General features: G+C 40.6%; 1 protein-coding gene across 3 annotated transcripts in view; it reads right to left on the bottom strand.

Moving 5' to 3' along the window:
- Positions 1–19,220, bottom strand: part of TTC39B (tetratricopeptide repeat domain 39B) — a 152,105-nt gene that overhangs the window by 76,696 nt on the left and 56,189 nt on the right. The window contains exon 1 of one of the 3 annotated variants that reach the window (XM_028518745.2): positions 15,388–16,146. The exons of the other annotated variants lie outside the window; for them this stretch is intronic. The gene's annotated coding sequence lies outside the window, so the exon portion shown is untranslated. Of the gene's footprint in view, positions 1–15,387; positions 16,147–19,220 lie in introns of those variants that run through there. 3 annotated transcript variants of the gene reach the window in all.

Genomic DNA, 19,220 nt, shown 5'->3' with positions numbered 1-19,220 from the left:
TTTCCTCAGAAAACTAAAATGGAACTGCCTTTTGACCCGGCAATTCCACTGTTGGGATTATACACTAAGGATCCTGAAACACCAATCCAAAAGAACCTATGCACCCCAATGTTCATAGCAGCACAATTTACAATAGCCAAGTGTTGGAAGCAATCTAAGCGCCCATCAGTATACGAGTGGATCAAAAAACTATGGTAGATATGGCTGGTGTCGCTCAGTGGACTGAGTGCCAGCCTACAAACCAAAGGGGCACTGGTTGGATTCCCAGTCAGGGCACATGGCTAAGCCAGGCACCTACTTGGGTTACAGGCCAGATCCCCAGCAGGCAACACGTGAGAGGCAACCACACATTGATGTTTCTTTCCCTCTCTTTGCCCCTCCCTTCCCCTCTCTAAAAATAAATACATAGAATCTTTTTTTAATTAAAATAAAAAATGATCATACATTATTTTTAGTAATCAGGGAAAAAGTCATATATTTTGAACAATTTAAGTTCAAATTCAAGAAGACAATACTGACATATTAATTTATGGAAATACCCTCTGATCATCCTTTTATATTACATAAAATTTAAAAGTTGTGAAAATATGCAAGAACAGTATAATATTTAGTCCTTCCTAAGTGAAGAAGTTAGAATACATCACTGCCCAATATGTTTCCAATGTGATTTTAGGCATTTTAGAACTGTTCTAAACATTCACTACTTTGAAAAAAGTTATTTCTTAAATGTTACAGTTTTTCTAATTTTGCCTTTTTTATTTCCTATATAAATAACACACTTCAACGCTATTTTAAGTTTTGAGCCTCAGTTATAATAGTATATTCTTTGAACTGCTTCCAAACTTACAATTTTATATACACTTTTACGATCTTGCCCTGATTTGTAATGTATCTACCTTTGCGAAAATAAACCCTGATCTATCTTTATTGAAAGGAACTGGCCCTCGCAGGAGAGCTGCTGCAGCCATCAGCAGGCAGTCTCGTCAGTTCTTGATACCAGCCCCATTAGTGACTTTGGCAGATCAGAAAAACACGTAATACACAGAGCCTGTGTGCATGTCAGAAAGTAAGTGTTCTCCCAGCCCTATATGCAAGACAGAGCGGGACAGGACCATCAGAAGAGAGGGATTCATAACTATTTAATTGAAGCCAACTATTTCCCTTTACTCTGTTCACTTCTACATTTTTATCAGAAATTGGGAAAAAGCTAGAAAAACAAGCTAAAATCAACTCTGCAGGAAAAAAATTAAACTGGGAAGGATACTAAGGAATGGACTATAATTTGAAAAGATAATATACTAAATGAATGAGTTAAATTTAATAAACTAAAGCTTAATTTTCACTCACAAACATCTAGGAATACCATATGACAGGCACTGTATCAGGTATTAGAAACATAAAATCATACAGCTCATGCACTCTAAGATGATATAGCTGAGTGAGAATTATAAATTTTAAATAATTCACAAAGTTTTACTACCACATCGCTAAGTAACATTGTTTTTATCCTGCTTTAATTGTCCTGCTTTAATTATTTAAATTTAATTTAAATTTAATTTTTTTTTAATTTTAAAATTTAGTTGGATCAAAAGTGCAACTAAGGCCAAGATGGAGGCATAGGTAGACACACTGTGACTCCTCCCACAACCAAAATAAGGACAACAAAAATTTAGAAACTAAAAAACAACCAGTACTGACAGAAAACTGAACTGTATGGAAGTCTGACAACCAAGAAGTTGAAATAGACACATTCATCCAGACCAATAGGAGGGGCGGAGTCAGGCAGCCAGGGACAGACGGGCTGAAGCTAAAAAAGTGGTGGCTGGCGGACCCAGGCAAGGGGTGGCAACAGGCAAACCCAGCAAGGCAGCAGATCACAGACGGGCACAGTATGCAAGGTAGCTGGTGGAACAGGTGGTCCCACATTAGCACACAGATAAACCAGGCGCAATTGGGGAGCTAGAGAGACGTGCAACCCAGGGTCCCAGCCTGGGGAAACAAAGCCTCAAGATATGGATAGAAAACACCTGTGGGGGTTGAGGTGCCAGAAGAGACTCCCAACCTCACAGGAGAATTCACTGGAGAGACCCACAGAGTCTTAGAAGGGACACAAGCCCACCCACACAGGAATCAGCACCAGAAGGGCCCAATTTGCTTGTGGGAAGTAGGGAAAGTGACTGAAATCTGGCAGAAAGCAGAGCAAGCGCCATTGTTTCCTCTTGGACCCCTGCCCCACATACAGTGTCACAACCCAGTGACTGGGTGCCCCACCCTGGTGAACACCTGAGGCTCCGCCCCTCACTACATAACAGGCACGTCAAGACAAAAAAAAAAATGGCCCAAACAAAAGAACAAATCAAAGCTCCAGAAAAAATACAACTAAGTGATGAAGAGATAGCCAACCTACCAGTTGCACAGTTCAAAGCACTGGTGATCAGGATGCTCACAGAATTGGTTGAATTTGGTCACAAATTAGATGAAAAAAATAAGAGCTATGCTAAGTGAAATAAAAGAAAATGTGCAGGAAACCAATAGTGATGGGAAGAAAACTGGGACTCAAATCAATGGAGTGGACCAGAAGGAAAAAAGAAACATCCAATCAGAAAAGAATGGAGAAACAAGAATTCAAAAAATGAGGAAAGGCTTAGGAACCTCCAGGACATCTTTAAATGTTCCAACATCCAAATTATAGGGGTGCCAGAAGGAGGAGAGGAAGAGCAACAAGTGGAAAAGTTATTTGAACAAATAATAAAGGAGAACTGGGAAGTCTAGGAAGCTCAGAGAGTCCCAAAGAAGTTGGACCCAAGGAGGAACACACCAAGGCACATCATAATTACATTACCCAAAATTAAAATGAAGGAGGGAATCCTAGAAGCAGTAAGAGAGAGATAAGGAGACAGTTACCTACAAAGGAGTTCCCATCAGACTGTCAGCTGATTTCTCAAAAGAGACCTTGCAGGCAAGAAGGGACTGGAAGGAAGTATTCCAAGTCATGAAACCCAAGACCTACATCCAAGATTGCTCTCTCCAGCAAAGCTATCATTTAGAATGGAAGGGCAGATAAAGTGCTTCTCAGATAAGGTCAACTTAAAGAAGTTCATCATCACCAAGCCCCTATTATATGAAATGTTAAAGGGACTTATCAAAGAAAAAAGAAGATAAAAAACATGTACAGTAAAATGACACCAAACTCACACTTACTAACAATCACACCTAAAACGAAAACAAAAAAACTAAGCAAACAACTAGAACAGGAACAGAACCACAGAAATGGAGGGCACATGGAGGGTTAGCAATAGGGGAGTGGGAGGAGGAGAGAAGGGGCAAAGGTACAGAGAATAAGTAGCATAGATGGTAGGTAGAAAATAGACAGGGGGAGGGTAAAAATAGTATGGGAAATGTAGAAGCTAAAGAACTTATGACACATGGACAAGAACTAAAGGGGGGGAATGTGGGTGGGAGAGGGTATGCAGGGTGGAGGGGAATGAAGGGGGGGAAATGGGACAACTGTAACAGCATAATTAATCATATATATATATTTTTAAAGTCCAACTAAAGGCAGGATGAAAAAGGATGTGACTTAGCAACATGGTAGTAAAACGTGAATTATTTAAAAGTGAACATAATCCTGTTAATCCTGAGCTGCATTAATAGATGTATAATATCTAGATAGGAGAGTTTGATAGTTTGTCCTAAGTCTTTTAATTGGCTCTTTTTCTGAATACATAATTCATCTCCCCATCAAAGGACAAACTCCTTGAAGGCAGCATTGTAACACAGCTCCAAGCAAAGCTGCTGTGATATCAGCAAGCTATCTGCCAAGTATCTTCCTAGGCAGATCTGCCTTGCAAGTGGAAACCTTCAAGAAGGCTGTGCTGATTGACTGACTGAATAAATGGACAAAAGAGCGAATGGGGGATAGCAATGACTTACTTTGTATAGGAAGGAACTGGCCCTCACTCTCCTCTAGTCAGACCAACCACCTGGACTACCTGATGTTCTAGACACACTGATCTAAGACAATCAACAACTGGAAGTAAAACTAGAAGCCAACAACCAGGGAAAAATAAGACTCAAAGCTAGTTCAATAGAAGGAAGAGTTTAAGGAAGTGGAGAAGTTTACCTTGAAAGAAAGAGAGAGTTGGAGGAAAGCAGAGAAAAGAACGTAAAAGTTATTTCCAGGCATTTCCCTCTCTAATTCATCCTTCTAAACTTAACCTTCTCTAGAGCTGCTACTCCCAAATGACTCTGAATAAATAATAATGTGTATAGAGTGAGAATAATAAAACAAATGTGGCAAAATGTTAACAATGGGTTAATGGTATATATTAAGTTCTCTGTATTATGCATGTACTTTTTCACAAGCTTGGAATTACTGCAAAGTAAGAAAATGTTTTTAAAAGACAGCTTAGATGACCCTGTAGCAAAGGGCAGAGACAGGGAGCAAATGAGTCGTCACTGGACCTCAAGCACTGGACTAGCCAATGCCAGAGAAGAATGCTAAGCCCTCAGGGTCCTGGACACACCAAGTCCAATCATCACAGGTACTTGAGTAGCAAAGGCAGTGGAACCAAACTCAATGAGCTCACTGCTGGGGTTGTTCTATTCAAGAACAAGACATGGTTGTCATTAGGTAGCTTTATTTACTTGCAGCAAGTAAAAGGGGTCACATCCAGAGCTCTGTCTATTCGAAGGGAGGCTTAGCCATTGCTTATATTTACTATTTGGTTAATTACATGTTGATGTCTTCTTTGTAGTTGTCTAAACCTATCCAATTGGGTTTTGGTCAAGCTCAATCAATTATAGCTGCATCTGCAAAATACTGTGTTACACTTTAACATCTAGCAAGAATACCACTGAGTAAACTGCTCAGACATTGAGACTGTTGTCCTATGTAACAGCAGCAAGGGCAGAGGTCAACACAAAAACAACTAGATGCAGCAATCAACCAGAGGGCAATACCCAGAGTGGTGCTCCATCACACACAGGTTCTTCCTGCACCCAGATGCCACCTGGGAACATGGAGAGGGAGAGGAAACCTTTGAGAAGGAAGATGCAGGTCCGATGCACAGTGTAAAGATTTACTTGACAGGGCACTTGCCTCTCCCACTCTCCCAAGAAAACCTGAGTCCCTCCAAAAGAGACTGTTTGAAATTTGAGCAGATGGTATCATCTGTAATTGACAATGTCTTTCACCCCATCCTCAATGGAAATGAGAATTCCAAAGCCATTCTTTTCAGTTTGAGAACTGAAAAGAACAAAAATTCATTTTCATATAAAATATGTCTCAGACCCTGCTCACTAAGAAAAGGGAGGGTAGAAATTATAGTCTCTTCAGAAAAAAGAAACTATCTCAACAGATACTGTTTCTTTTGCTCACAGACACAGCAAATCACTGACACAGTGGAAACTAAAACCAGAGCCTGTGTCCCTTCAAATTCTTTCCTAGGCAAAGCAAATTGTACTCTTCACATTATTCAAAACAAACAACAATGGAATGTAAGGTTGGCAAGAGTTATGTACAGCTCCTATTTCACTTTGCTGCTTTTCTTTGCTGATTTTTTTTATTTAAAAAAAGAGAACCCTTCCCTATTAAAGGACTCTCTTGTTTCTAACAGAAATCTTCTAATTTATTAATTAACTTTTTTCACCTCCTGCAGTAGTGTGACTTAGGAGAAAGCATGCTGGGACACAAGGCAGAAAGCAGGATTTCTATCCTAGGTGAGCCCATCACTAGCAAGCAGTGTGACTTTGGATCATTCACTCACTTCTCTGGGCCTATGTGTCCTCATCTATAAAAACATAGAAAGGACACAAATCATAGAAATAAATATAATGGTGGTTGGCAGGGGCAGGGGCTATTTAATCAGTATAGAGTTTCAGATTTACAAGGTGAAGAGTTATGGAGATGGATGGTGGTGATGGTTGCACAACATCAGGAATATATTTAACACCTATGAATGGTACATTTAAAAATGGTTAAGATGATTAAGTATATGTTACATGTTTTTTACCACAATGAAAAAATTGAGAGAAAAAAGCAAACACACACAGGCACCAGACAGAGGACGGATAGCGTTACCGGTAGATGAGCCCATACCCTCACCTGCCTCTTCTCAGCGAGCTGAGGCGCCCAATACTCAGTAGACTGTACCAAGCTGCAGGCAGGAAGGGGTGCCTCTCTGCAGATGGGGTGAGGAGTTCAGAGGCTCAACTGATCGAGCGCCAGCCCAGAGGTGGCAGGAACACTGGCAGACACCTCAAGTGGCGGGGCACCCCCTCCCCCAGTAGGAGCAGTGATTGGGCCCAGCTGCAGCAGAGCTTACACCCAGAGATGTTTGAGCAACTACAGTGGCCCGAGGCCCCAAGGGAAGGAAAGTTGGGCAGCCTCAAAATGTGGCAGAGTCAGGGGAGTCTCCCCCACTAGCAAGGATGGCAGCAGGGGTAGGTTCTTACACTGAGCCGATAAAAGCTGCAAATATGAATGAAGAGGGCCCAAGAGCACATGGAAAGATGGAAAGATGAACAGATGGAGCCCCAGTGCTCTAGAGGGATGAATGGATAGGGTACAATGTTCCAAAAGCTAGAAAGGTAAATAGATAAGGGGAAAAGCCCTTGCCCCCAGTTTTCCAGTACTAGGGGAAGGTACCGGGGGAGGCAGGCACATACACTGGAGGTCAGAAAGATGGAAGGGGGAGGTGCTGGACCAAAGAGGCCTGTTGGTCTAGCCTGGGGAAAGAAGCAGTTGGTTGAGAAATGGACCCACCCAAAGTACTGGAAAGTTTAAGAAGTTAATTGGTCTTTCTGAAAAAGCACCTGGGCCCTGGCTGGTGTGGCTTGGTTGCTTGGACATTATTCTGCAAACCAAAAGTTCGTGGGTTCGATTCCCAGTCAGGGCACATGACTGGGTTGCACATTTGAGTCCCCAGTCAGCGCACACGCAGGAGGCAACCAATTGATCTTTCCCTCACACATCGATGTTTTTCTCCCTTTCTTTTTTCCTCCTCCCTTACTCTCTCTCTAGCATCAATTAAAAAAAAAAAAAAAGCACCTGGCCCATTCCACACCCAAAATGGATTAGCCCCAGGGGAACAAAGAAATCTACTCTCTCTGGCTGGCCGCTAGCTGTTTGGGATCTGCCCAGGGACAGTGCACTGGCCTGTCCTCTCCATGAGCCACATAATCTTAGTAGTCATGTGGCCCATGGCCTCCAGGAGGTAGTTTCTCTCTCTCTCTCTATTTCTTTCTCTCACTAACCTGGTAAAGCATTTGCTGGTATGCGTGCATGCTCTCCTGTTCGAGAGCACACAACCTTGCAGTCCTAGCAGCCACATGGTCATGGCCATGGCCATGTCAGCTTCACACGCAGCCTCCAGGAGGGAGCCTGAAGCCAGACAACAGCTAGGAACAAGCTAACGTACCTGGATGACCACTTAGTAGCTGCCTTGGTCTCCAAAGGACAGTACTTTTAAATGGACCCAGAACTCTGGGCACTGTATTTTGTTCTGGTCTTCCTAAGGATGGCTGAGTGTTGTCTGGGTTTTGTGAAGAAGATGAGCTTTGAAACAGGGAGTCCCCCATTTTCCAAGATAGTGCAGCATCCAAATAAAACCCTTCTCCTTTTGCATAGCACCCACCTCACAAGTGTGGCTTTTGTGGCAATAGGCAGCCAAACTCTCTCTTTTTAAAACTCAGCAACAGCAACAATACCTGCCCTGTCTACCTAACAGGGATATTATGAGGAGGAAATATGTTCTGTTTTATAAAACCACTTTTTACACTGAAGAATCACATAAATGTCATGGTGATGTTGTTGAGCAGTTAAGTGACTGAGCCCAAGAACTCCCCATTAGACAGACCATTGTATTCCTGCTACTCAGCAGGTCAGCGTCTCCTGCTGTCACAGGACAGAGGCCACTGAAGCAGCCCTCTGCCACTTGCATTATGTCCCTCACAGGAGGGATGCAGAGCAAATGCAGGTTTTCGATGTGACACTGAGTGGGGGCAGTTGTTCATCATTTCTTTTAAAACATCATAACATAAAACAAAGAGAACCAAGGAATGAAATTTTTAAATATCAATGCTAAAAATAAGTTTCCCTTTCATTTGCCTCTCAAAACAAAGGCTGCTCGGGTCATTTCTTCAGGCTGGAGGATGTCTCCTCTGGGTTCGTTCCTTGGTCAGAATTCACAACTCATTACAGAATAATTGTTGGATTACTTTTTAGTTGTGGTAAATCGATTATGAGCCTTTTAAGAAGAGGAATTCTCTAGCTTAGTCAAGAGGCACTCAATAATTTTTTGATAAATGAATATTTTCATTGATTCTATATTAGCACCCTGTGCCAAATACAGTCATAATATTTGGCATTTTATGTCACACATGTAGTTCATAGAAAGTACCCATGAACGCATGATCACAGAGTCCTTCATTCACAAATAAGCAGCTCTCAGTAAATACAAGGACTTTCCTTACTATAAGGTCAAACAAACGAGATGGGGAAGCATAAAAATATAAATACTCAAGTAATTAAGTGCCAAAGTTTAATTTCCTTTAGGTCATCAATGTGTGGCAGTTTTCATAGTTTGTGTGCTGTATTTATTCAGCCTATGAAAACAAAGAGACACACAAAATGGCTTTGCTATATAAGGATGATACTTCTTAGAAAACAAAACAACAAAACACCTGAGCTAATATTAAGGAGGGCTGATGGCACATAAATGCTATATAGGGCCTGGTTTCCTGGATCCTGGAAAGGCTCAAAATTTGGTTCACTCACTAAGAAGATGACTACAACCCCAAACCACAAGGGAAATTCAAGTGTTGGTCCTACACTTCCCTTCTTTCTAAAACAGTCACCTGTAATGACCTGAAAGAAGATATTCCATAACACACTAATCTAGAACAATCACTAAAGAAGTCCATTCATACCACTTGAAAGGTCACTAAAGACTTTTCACAGCTGCAGACTGGTAAAAATATCCAAAAAAAATAGTAACCCAAACATGCTCTTCATGACAAACTCATGTTCATGTACTTTGCCATATATGCAGCCCTGTGCTTATTACACACACACAAATACGGTGTTAAAAAGTGGAAAGCAGGTTCCAGCCAAGATGGAGGCATAGGCAGAAACCCTTCGCTTCCTCGCACAACCAAAAGGATAACAACCAATCTAAAATCAATAAACAACCAAAAGTGACAGAAAATCAAACTGCGTGGAACTCCAACAACCAAGGAATTAAAGAAAAAAATCAACCAGAACAACCAGACCGGTAAGGGGGCAGACAGTGCAGGTGACTCAGAAAAAACAGAAGAGGCAGCTGAGGGGCAGGGCAGGTTGTAGGGGAGGGACTAACTTAAGGGGAAAACTGAGACTCAGAGCTGACTGTGGGGTAAGGCTAGGGTGGCCGTGGTGGGAGTTTCTCCCAGTCTGACACTGTTCCTTCTCTGGCCCCTCCTCCACAGGCAGCACTGAAGAGCAGCAAGGAGGGTTGCCCCACCCTGGTGAATATCTAAGGCCCCACCCCTTACAATTTATCAGCTGCGCCAAGACAGAGAAATATGGCCCAAACGAAAGAAAAGAGTAAAACCTCAGGACTAAGCGATGAGACTGCCAACCTATCTGATGGAGAATTTAAAGCCCTGGTAATCAAAATGCTCACAGAACTGATTGACCTTGGTCAAAAAATGAAAGAACAAATGAAAGATACCTAAAATGAAATAAAGCAAAATATTCGGGGAACCAACAGTGACAGGAAGGAAATCAGAACTCAAACTGATGATTTGGAACAAACGGAAGAAATAAACATCCAACCATTTCAGAATGAAGAAGCAAGAATCAAAAAAAAAAGGAAGAGAGGCTGAGGATTCTCTGGGACAACCTGAAACATTCCAATATCCAAATTATAGGACTGCCAGGAGGAGAACAACAGCAAGAAATTGAAAGCTTATTTAAAAAAATAATGAAGGAAAACTTCCCCAATCTGGTGAAGGAAATAAGATTTCCGGGAAGTCCAAGAAGCCCAGAGAGTCCCAAAGAAGTTGTACCCAAAGAGGAACATACCAAGGCACATCATTATTAAGTTACCCAAGATTAAAAACAAAGAGAAAAATCCTAAGAGCAGCAAGAGAAAAGCGGACAGTTACCTAAAGGAGTTCCCATTAGATTATCAGGTGATTTCTCAAAAGAAACCTTGCAGGCAAGAAGGAGCTGGAAAAAAGTATTTGAAATCATGAAAAGCAAGGACCAACATCCAAGATTGCTCTATCCAGCAAAGCTTTCATTTAGAATGGAAGGGCAGATAAAGTACTTCCCAGATAAGGTCAAGTTAAAGGAGTTCATCACCACCATTATATGCCATTATATGTCATATAATAATTGCCATTATTATATGAAACGTTAAAGGGACTTATCCCTTAAGAAAAAGATTAAAAATATGAACAGTAAAATAACAACAAACTCACAACTATCAACAACTGAACCTAAAAGAAAAGAAAAATAATGAAAACAAAAACTAAGCAAACAACCAAAACAGGAACAGAATCAGAGAAATGGACATCACACAGAGGGAGTTCAGTGGGGAAGGGGAAGGGAAGAATGGGGGCGGGGGGAAAGTACAGGAAGAAGCAGCATAATTAGTAGGCATAAAATAGACGGGAAGAGATAAAAATGGTATAGAAAACAGAGGACTCAAAGAACTTACATGTACAACTGATGGACATAAGCTAAGGAGGGGGGAATGCTAGAGGGTTGGGGGGACAGGGTGGAGGGGGATAAAGGGGAAAAAATTGGGAAAACTGTAATAGCATACCCAATAATAAAATTAATTAATTTTAAAAAGTGGAAAGCAAGCACAAAATGTTAGGAAGACCTCTGGGCATGAGGTCCAAAAACTCTAAGCATTTTTCATTACACATGTATCCCAGAATGTAGGAGACCATTCTGCGTGGCATAGGCCCAGCTCCCACTGGGAGACGCACAGGACCCACACCCACAGATAGGTTCTCCCGTGGGGAATCAGGCCTACAATGTACCTAGGCCACTTTGAGTCTTGCTCTTGCTAAAAAAGTCCCTCACTCTGAATTGAGGACATTTACTGCAAAGCAATTTTCTAAAATCCATGCTAAACCCTCCAAGGATGAGTACAGTTCAGCCACTTTTGCCTTTTCATTTGCAAATATCCCTCTTCAGTGATGTGATTAGCAGCACTGGCTCCTTTGTTTTCTGTAAAAGGTAACCACCTAAAGCGAACCTATGCATAATAAATGAGGACCATCACCTAATGTGCAGAGAAACCCAATAAAGGCTGGTCATGGCAAGGGCCAAGGCTTTTGCTCCCCTTGAGAGAAAAGCCATGCTCTCCCTTTTCCTCCACCGGATTCAGTAGTGCATGTGAATGTTTCATTTCATCCATAATGACTCAGACACTGCGGGCCAGTGTCTGCATCACCAGAGTGCCCTGTAGATTTTTTTTAAACAGGGAGTGGAGGGGAGGGGGCTGCCTACACCCCTCGGCCCCAGTCCACCTGTGGCTAATGAACACAATACCACAGCTGGAGCACAGATCTGCAAACCTTTAGTACAATAGGGCCAGTCAGCACGCTGAATGACCTTGGGCAACTGATTTAACCTTTGTGCACCTTGTCTTCCTCATCTATAACAGCGGAGTGACAAGAGCAATTAATAGTTATTGAAGATACAAAGACAGACTTACCATAGGTACTGGGCCTGCACAGAAGACATTTTAAAAAGATTCTAACTTGTCTCTTCTCTACTAAGATATGAAAATGATGACAAAGCAAAAAGGTGCTAAACCTTCCTCCCTGCTTTGTTCAGGAAACCACATAAAGCCTCAAAAAGTCCTATCTCATGAGGGGCCCCAGAGCCTTCTGCCAATCAAATGAGAGATGTGATGCAAAAATGGGACATTAAAAACTGCACAAGTTGTAAGTGGGTCATTCCTATATAAATTCATTTATAAGTCACTTGGTTGGAAATCAAAACACTTTCTATAAAAGCATAACTAAAAAGTATACATTCATATGTGTGATGTGTATATACACACATATATGCACGTTAAATTTGCAACCTAAGCCATAAAAGTCTATTTAAGCCCTAAATTATTAATAATTTTGGCCAGAGTCTTAGAGCCAAGTGCGAGGTGTAATCTTATAGGGTTGAGGCACACTTCTCCTCTACCAACCCCCATGGAGTCCTCTCTAAATACAAATCCATGTAATCTTTGTGATAAAAACACTTCTGTGGGCTGTCACTTCCCTTGCCACACGTCCTTGACAAGGTACCCTTAGCATCTGTCTTCCTCTGACCAATCTACCCTCATTGGACTGCAGGCCTCCCAAGCTTCCTGGAAAACACTGAAGAGATTATGGTGAAGTGGATCAGAGTATGTTACCCCTGAATATGCCATCTTCACAGATTGTTTTGAACTGAAGGTAATGGGCTCTATGCCCTACCCCTTTCTATATAAAAGCAAGGCATAGCCCTCCCTGGCTGGTGTAGTTTAGTTGGTTAAGCATCAGACTGTGAGCCAAAAGGTCACCAGTTAAATCCTCAGTCAGGGAACATGCCTGGTTTGAGGGTTCAGTCCCCATCAGGGCACGTGCAAGAGGCAATCAATTGATATTTCTCTCTCACATCAATGTTTCTCTCCCTCTCTTTCTCCCTCCCTTCCCCTATCTCAAAATTAAAAAATGTTTTTAAAGTAGGGCATAAATTTGTCTTGGTAAAGGTGTCCCATTCTCCCACACCAAAAAGAAAATAACCCCAGAGATAACTCTTATCACCTGAAAAGGATTCTTATTTGCATCATAAACCTTACTAAACAATCCTTATTTAGCATGCATTTCCTTGGCACCTTCCCTTCCCACAACTTACCCCTATCTAGAAGCCAAAAGCCCTTTTCTTTTGTGTAGCCTCTTTTCCAGGCTTCACCGTCCTTTGTTAAAATGGCATATAAGCCCCAAACTCTAATCATCTCCTTGAGGCATATTTCTTTGTGAACTCTGTGAACTCTGTGTATGTATGTAAGTAATCTTGTTTTTCCTTTCCTTTATTAATCTGTCTTTTGTCCATTTAACCTGTAGGGCCCCAAGAAATTAACCTAAGAGAGTAAAGGAGAAAGTTTTTCCTTTCCTGCAGTGGTCTCTCAAAACTCAGGGCCACTGCACTTACTAATAACCCCCCTGCTAGACCCTACTGTGTAGGTATCTACCAATATCTGCCTAAATGCAGACATCTCCTCCTCCAGAACGCCCTAGGTCAGTATCTCCCCAGATGCCTGCCCATCACCCAGTTAGGTTGGTCTCCCCTCACCTTTGCTCCCACAGAACGCTGACCTTCTCCATACCACAGTGTTGATCCCACTATATCCAAAAGACAGACTTTGTCTGAATTCCCCAACAAACTGTAAGTACCTAAGTAAATATTAATTCATAAGTCAAGATATTTTACTTTGTTAAAAAAATCTTAACTAGTTCATTCTCAAGTTACAACTGTCAGGTAGCACAGGGAGGCCTCTGAATCGGGGCTGTCAGGGCAAATGGGTTAGGTCTGCTGGGGCTGCTTCTTCAGAACCAAAACCAGCCGAACACATTACAGTTTCAGACTCTTGTTGCTATTATTTTGGTTTGGCTTGGTTTGGTTTGTTTGGTTGGTTGATTTTGGTCTGTTGTTTGCTTTCTATTCTGTTTTTGGTGTCTTAGTGTCTTCTAAGGAACGGTAACCAAATGCATGGTGGCTAGAAAATCAGGAAACCATTCTGACTACCGCATGATCTCTCACTATATATACAGTGCCCATCACATGCTTATTGAACCCATTATATGATTTCCAAAATCTCTTTCCAGCACAAGTGTTCTAAGGATTGGTGGCTTCAAAAGATCTGGGACAAAATTAGTTGCAGTATTTGTATGTGCTGTATATGTCTGGCATATATACACTTCTTACATACACTTCTATAGCTGAAAAATTACCACAATTGTAATGAAATTATTAGGTAGTTTTTGAATGTCCCCTCACGTGCTAAAAATATGTGCTCCATGAGGGCAGATATAGCATCTTGTTCAGTATAATATCCAAAAGTTTAGCAAAAGCTTGGCAATACATGTGAACATTTGTTGAATGAATGGATGAATGAATGAATATAAATTTTTGCAAGTCCAGATAAGGCAGAATTTCCAATTTTCAGAAATCTTTTCTGATTAAATTGAAAGTTGTTGCATTTAAGTATGACAAAATATTCAAAAATAAAGACAGCAGATGTTTCACCTCTGGGTGGTGGAGAGTTTCTTTTTAAAATCCTTGATTCATTTTATGCTGCAGGAAATCCACCAAAATAATGGCATCCACAAAGCTCATATGTTACCCTAAGTAAAACATATTCTGTATCTACAAAGATGACTGTTACTAGTTGGTGTTTAAAAGTATTTGACTATGGCCTCAAAACATACTGACTTTTAGAAATAGCTTTAGCTAATGTGATTTTAAGATAAAGAAATGAGATCAGTAACTAAACAATGTGAATCAGCTCGCTAAAATAATAAGACTTTCGTTTTACAAAAGCAAATCAAGAACATATGCGGGTTATGGTGGGAACTATATTTTAACCTCTATCTTTACAAATTTTCAAAATTGATTCACTAATTCAGCAAGGTTACAGTTCCGGCCTCCAGTGCATTCCAATGGGGGAAAGTGGGACACGATGACTAAGGACAGATGTTTAGTCTAAAGGGTCTGCGTCACCAGAAAAAAAAATGGCACAGATTCAAAAGCACAATTAGAAAAGGGTGACAGTGCAAAGCTCCCTTTTTGGTAACTCCCACTTACTGTAATCTTGCCACAAAGAGACAGGCCGAAGCTGACACAGCAAGGCGAGGAGTGAAGTCTACCCTGAGAACATGACCCTGTACTTAATCTTTAAGGTTTTAGTCACCCCAACAAAACAAAACCTATAACGAAGCCCACAGAGGACATAAGGCAAACACAGTGAACACAAAGTGAGCCACTGTGACCCTTCTATGGCTGTACAGCCCCGTGCACACCTTGCAGCAACAATAAACCAGCCATGGATGGCATCCCGGAATGCTACAGCCTCTGCAGCAGCGAGATGTGCTATTTTCTCCGATTCCAGCACTCACCCTTAGGGGGCTTAAGGGGGGAGGGGTGGGGAAAGGAAAACGCTCGCAAGTTTGACATGAAGCCTTTAATGAAGAAAATGTCAATTAACAAAAACTACAGGTCTCCAATGAAATTTAACTCCAATTTTTAAAATTGGCATCCTTCTCCTTGAATTAAATCCTCACAGATCTGAAGAGAACACTGCAATCATACCCCCAGGAACAGCTAAATAAATGCAACATACTCACAGATTTAGACCAGCTGTAACTTTGGAGGAATGAATCTAGCCCCACCGTGAAGATGACTTTCCCTCTCTTCTACCAGATTTTTTAAAAGCCAACAAAAAGAAGAGGCAGTCTTCAATTTAAAAGTCAACAAAAATCCACAGTTTCTGTTTTATTTCTTGGTCTCCAGTGAGACTCTCCAAGCAAGACATTACCAAGCATGAGAAAATAAGTTGCCGAGGCAGCTGACAGCATCCCAGAGCTTCCCAGGGCAGAATTTAAGACATGTCAGTTAAAGTGGCAGGTCAGCTCCCTGCCTGCCCGTAGCTGATGCTTCTGCAGGAAAGGATGATGGGAGATTTTTTTCCCCCAATCTCTGCTGCAGTCTAATGCTAATCCATCACTGTATAATTGTCCTAGAAAAACAAGAAATAAAAATACAAATGGCCTAGATTTATAAAAATCTACAGGGTCTCTAAAAGATTTTTCCAATAATCAGGGAATTGCCTACATCAAAAAAGAGCCAGCTGCAGAATACAGTGAATTTCTTTTGTTCAAGGAAAATGAACAGGCTGATACTCCCGGGTTAGACTTGGATTTCACATCCCATGGACTTTTTAAACATGAAAAGGGAAAATCATAGTCTCTGAAGTTTTTAGTCTAACAGGTTAAATGCACAAAAGTTAAATTAGTGAAGTGAATTAAATACATATGACATAGTCACACTAACATGACTAGAAAGAGCACTTCAAAGTTAATATTAGATAAACAATATTTGAACTGGTCTTGATAAAATTATGTTAAAATAAAAAATTTTACTTTTTAAAGTAAAGTGACTTGGCAATTTTCTTGTGTCCCCTTAAGGGCTCCCGCACATACTGGAACTAAACTGTGTTTGTTTTGATGGCACTCTCCATTTTATCTGACCTGAAAAGTTTTAGGTGAAGTGTTCTGATATTTCCTGATTATAAAATAATACACTCCTTGGAGAGACCTAGAAAACAATGAAGACAATTAAAGCCGGCCATATTCTTATAACCCAGAGATAACTGCTGTTAATATTTTACAATATTTACTTCATCTTATTCCTCCATATATATACACATGCACAGTTTTAAGAGAGAGAGAGGAAGAGCAATGTTGATTTTTATTGTTTCACTTATTTATGTTTTCATTGGTTGATTCTTGCATGTGCCTTGCCCGGGAATCAAACCCACAACCTTGGCATATGGGGATGACTCTCTACCCAGCTGAGTTACCCTGCCAGGGCTACATGCATTTTTCTTTAATTCTATTATTGTATGTTACCTTTTCACACAGCATCATGTTATAATAAATGTGAGCCAATGTTAACCACCTATTTTCTAAAAGTGCTCAAAAGGGCTTATGACAGTCACCCAACATGTAGTTGTGTGGCCACCACATGCTGGGCATGGGGATGCAGCAGTGAGCAGAGCACACGTGGTCCCTGCTACCATGGAACTCTCTGTCCAGCAGGGAAGCCAGACATTTACCAAGTTATAGCAAATATGAAAGCTGCTATACTTCAAAGGAGAGCTACAGGATACTTCAGAAATATATGAGCCCTGGTCTTGCAAAGGTCAGGGTCCCTCAAGAGAGAAAAAGAGAATGGCAAGGCCAACTGCAAAATTATTAGTACAGTAGTACACTTCAGACTTTTTCTCATCAACATAAATATACTTTATTTAATATTATTTTTCCTATAACAAAAGAAACTTTAAGTCCAGCTATATTTTTGTGAATAATGTGCAATATTTGAATGAATTGATCCAACTTGTATTTGGACAAAACCTTTGAGAAATTACAAAAGGTAATCCACCCAGGTAATTGCAGACATCCATAAAGTGCTGAGTTACCACATACTTCCAAGGGATCTTCAACATAAAATTAATTTAGCCATGCTCAGAATTTCATAAAGGCTAAAAGACTCCTTTGAGAATGTTGGAAGAAACATGACAATTCGACATAGATTTTTGAAATGACCACCTTGATGCAATCTAAAAGGAAAAAAAAATCAAACATCCAAATAATTTATGTAAATTCTCTGCCCTCCTGTAGGGGAAATATAACTCCCCCTCACCAAAAAAGTAACTTTATAGTAGAAAAAAACTGACAAACACAATTTCCTCCAAGTGATCAAGACAAACATCAACAGTGATAATTAATGTTGATATTATGCACCCTTGATATGATATAATGAAAATGGCAATTTACCTCTCTGCTCTTTCTCCAAAAATCATGTAACCCCAGTCTTACCATGATAAAACCATCAGACAAATTCCAAAAAGGGAATCTTGTAAATTATATGGCTAACACTCCTTGAAATTTTCAAAAAGAGCCCTGGCTAGTGTGGCTCAGTGGACTGAGTGCTGGCCTACAAACCAAAGGACTTCTGGTTAGATTCCGAGTCAGGACACAAGCCAGGATTGCAGGCCAAGTCCCCAGTAGGGGGCACACAAGAGGCAACCACACACTGATGTTTCTCTCCCTCTTTTTCTCTCTCCCGTCTCCTCTCTCTAAAAATAAATAAGACGTTGAAAAAAAAGCTTTCAAAAGGAAAAAAAAGCTTGAAACATTGTTAGAGCCAAATAGGTAAAAAATAAGTAAATCTAAATAAAGTCTAAATTTTAGTTATGATAATATATTAATATTGGCTACCTAATTATAATAACTTATGGTACAGGCAACTCTCTGGTCTATTTTCTCAACTTTTCTGTAAATCTAAAATCATTCTAAAATAATTAAGTATTTTCTTCAATCCCTTTTCTAAATTAAAATTTTATTTTTTCTCCTGGCTGGCGTAGCTCAGTGGATTGAGTGCGGGCTGTGAACCAAAGTGTCGCAGGTTCGATTTCCAGCCAGGGTACACGCCTGGGTTGCAGGCCATGACCCCCAGCAACCGCGTATTGATGTCTGTCTGTCTGTCTGTCTGTCTGTCTCTCTCTCTCTCTCTCTCTCTCTCCCCCTCCCTTCCCTCTCTAAAAATAATAAAATCTTACAAAAAATTTTATTTTTTCTAATCATAAGTAAAATATATTCCATAAAAATGTCGACAATGAATATGTAAAGGGAACCTTTTGAAATTATAAACACCCTGTAACCCCACCACGCTGAGATAACCAATTCCAAACAATAAAGGGGGGTATGTGTATGTGTGTGTGTACTGCTCTACTATATATGCTATTTTTAGCTGTGTTAGGCTGAATAATGGCCCTCCAAAAAATATCTAAGTACTAATCCCTGGAACATATGAATGTTGCCTTATATGAGAAAAGAGATTCTACTGATATTCAATTAAGAATCTTGAGATGGGAAGATTATCCTGATATGAGAGGGCCCTACATGCAATCTCTTGCATATCACAAGTATCCTTATAACAAGGAGGCACAGAAAAGGCAAAAGGTAATATACTCATGAAAACAGAGTAATTTGAAAATACTATGCTGCTGCTGACTTTGAAGTTAGAGGAAGGGGCCATGAGCCAGGGGAAGCAGGAAGTATAGCTCTGGAGGCTGGAAATAGGAAAGAAAATGGACTCTCTCCTAGCATCTCCCAAGGAAGCATGGTATTGTGACACCTTGGTTTTGATTCAGTGAAACCTACTGCACACTTCTGACCTCCAAAACTGTAAAAGAATAAATTTGTGTTTTTTAACCCAAGTTTGTGGTAATTTGACACCGCAGCCATAGAAAACTAATACAGTAGCCTTACTGAGCTGCATTCCTTTCTACTTATCCAAATATATCCTTTTGACAATTTTTCCATCAAAGTGTTCTCTTTCTTGATTTATTTGTTGTTGTTGTTAACCCTCTTTCACAGATGCTCAAGTTTTTTTC

The sequence above is a fragment of the Phyllostomus discolor genome, chromosome 3 (assembly GCF_004126475.2).
Source record: "Phyllostomus discolor isolate MPI-MPIP mPhyDis1 chromosome 3, mPhyDis1.pri.v3, whole genome shotgun sequence".
Classification (NCBI taxonomy): Eukaryota; Metazoa; Chordata; class Mammalia; order Chiroptera; family Phyllostomidae; genus Phyllostomus; species Phyllostomus discolor.
Note: the sequence above shows the minus strand (reverse complement) of the source record. Positions and strands in the feature narration are given on the sequence as shown.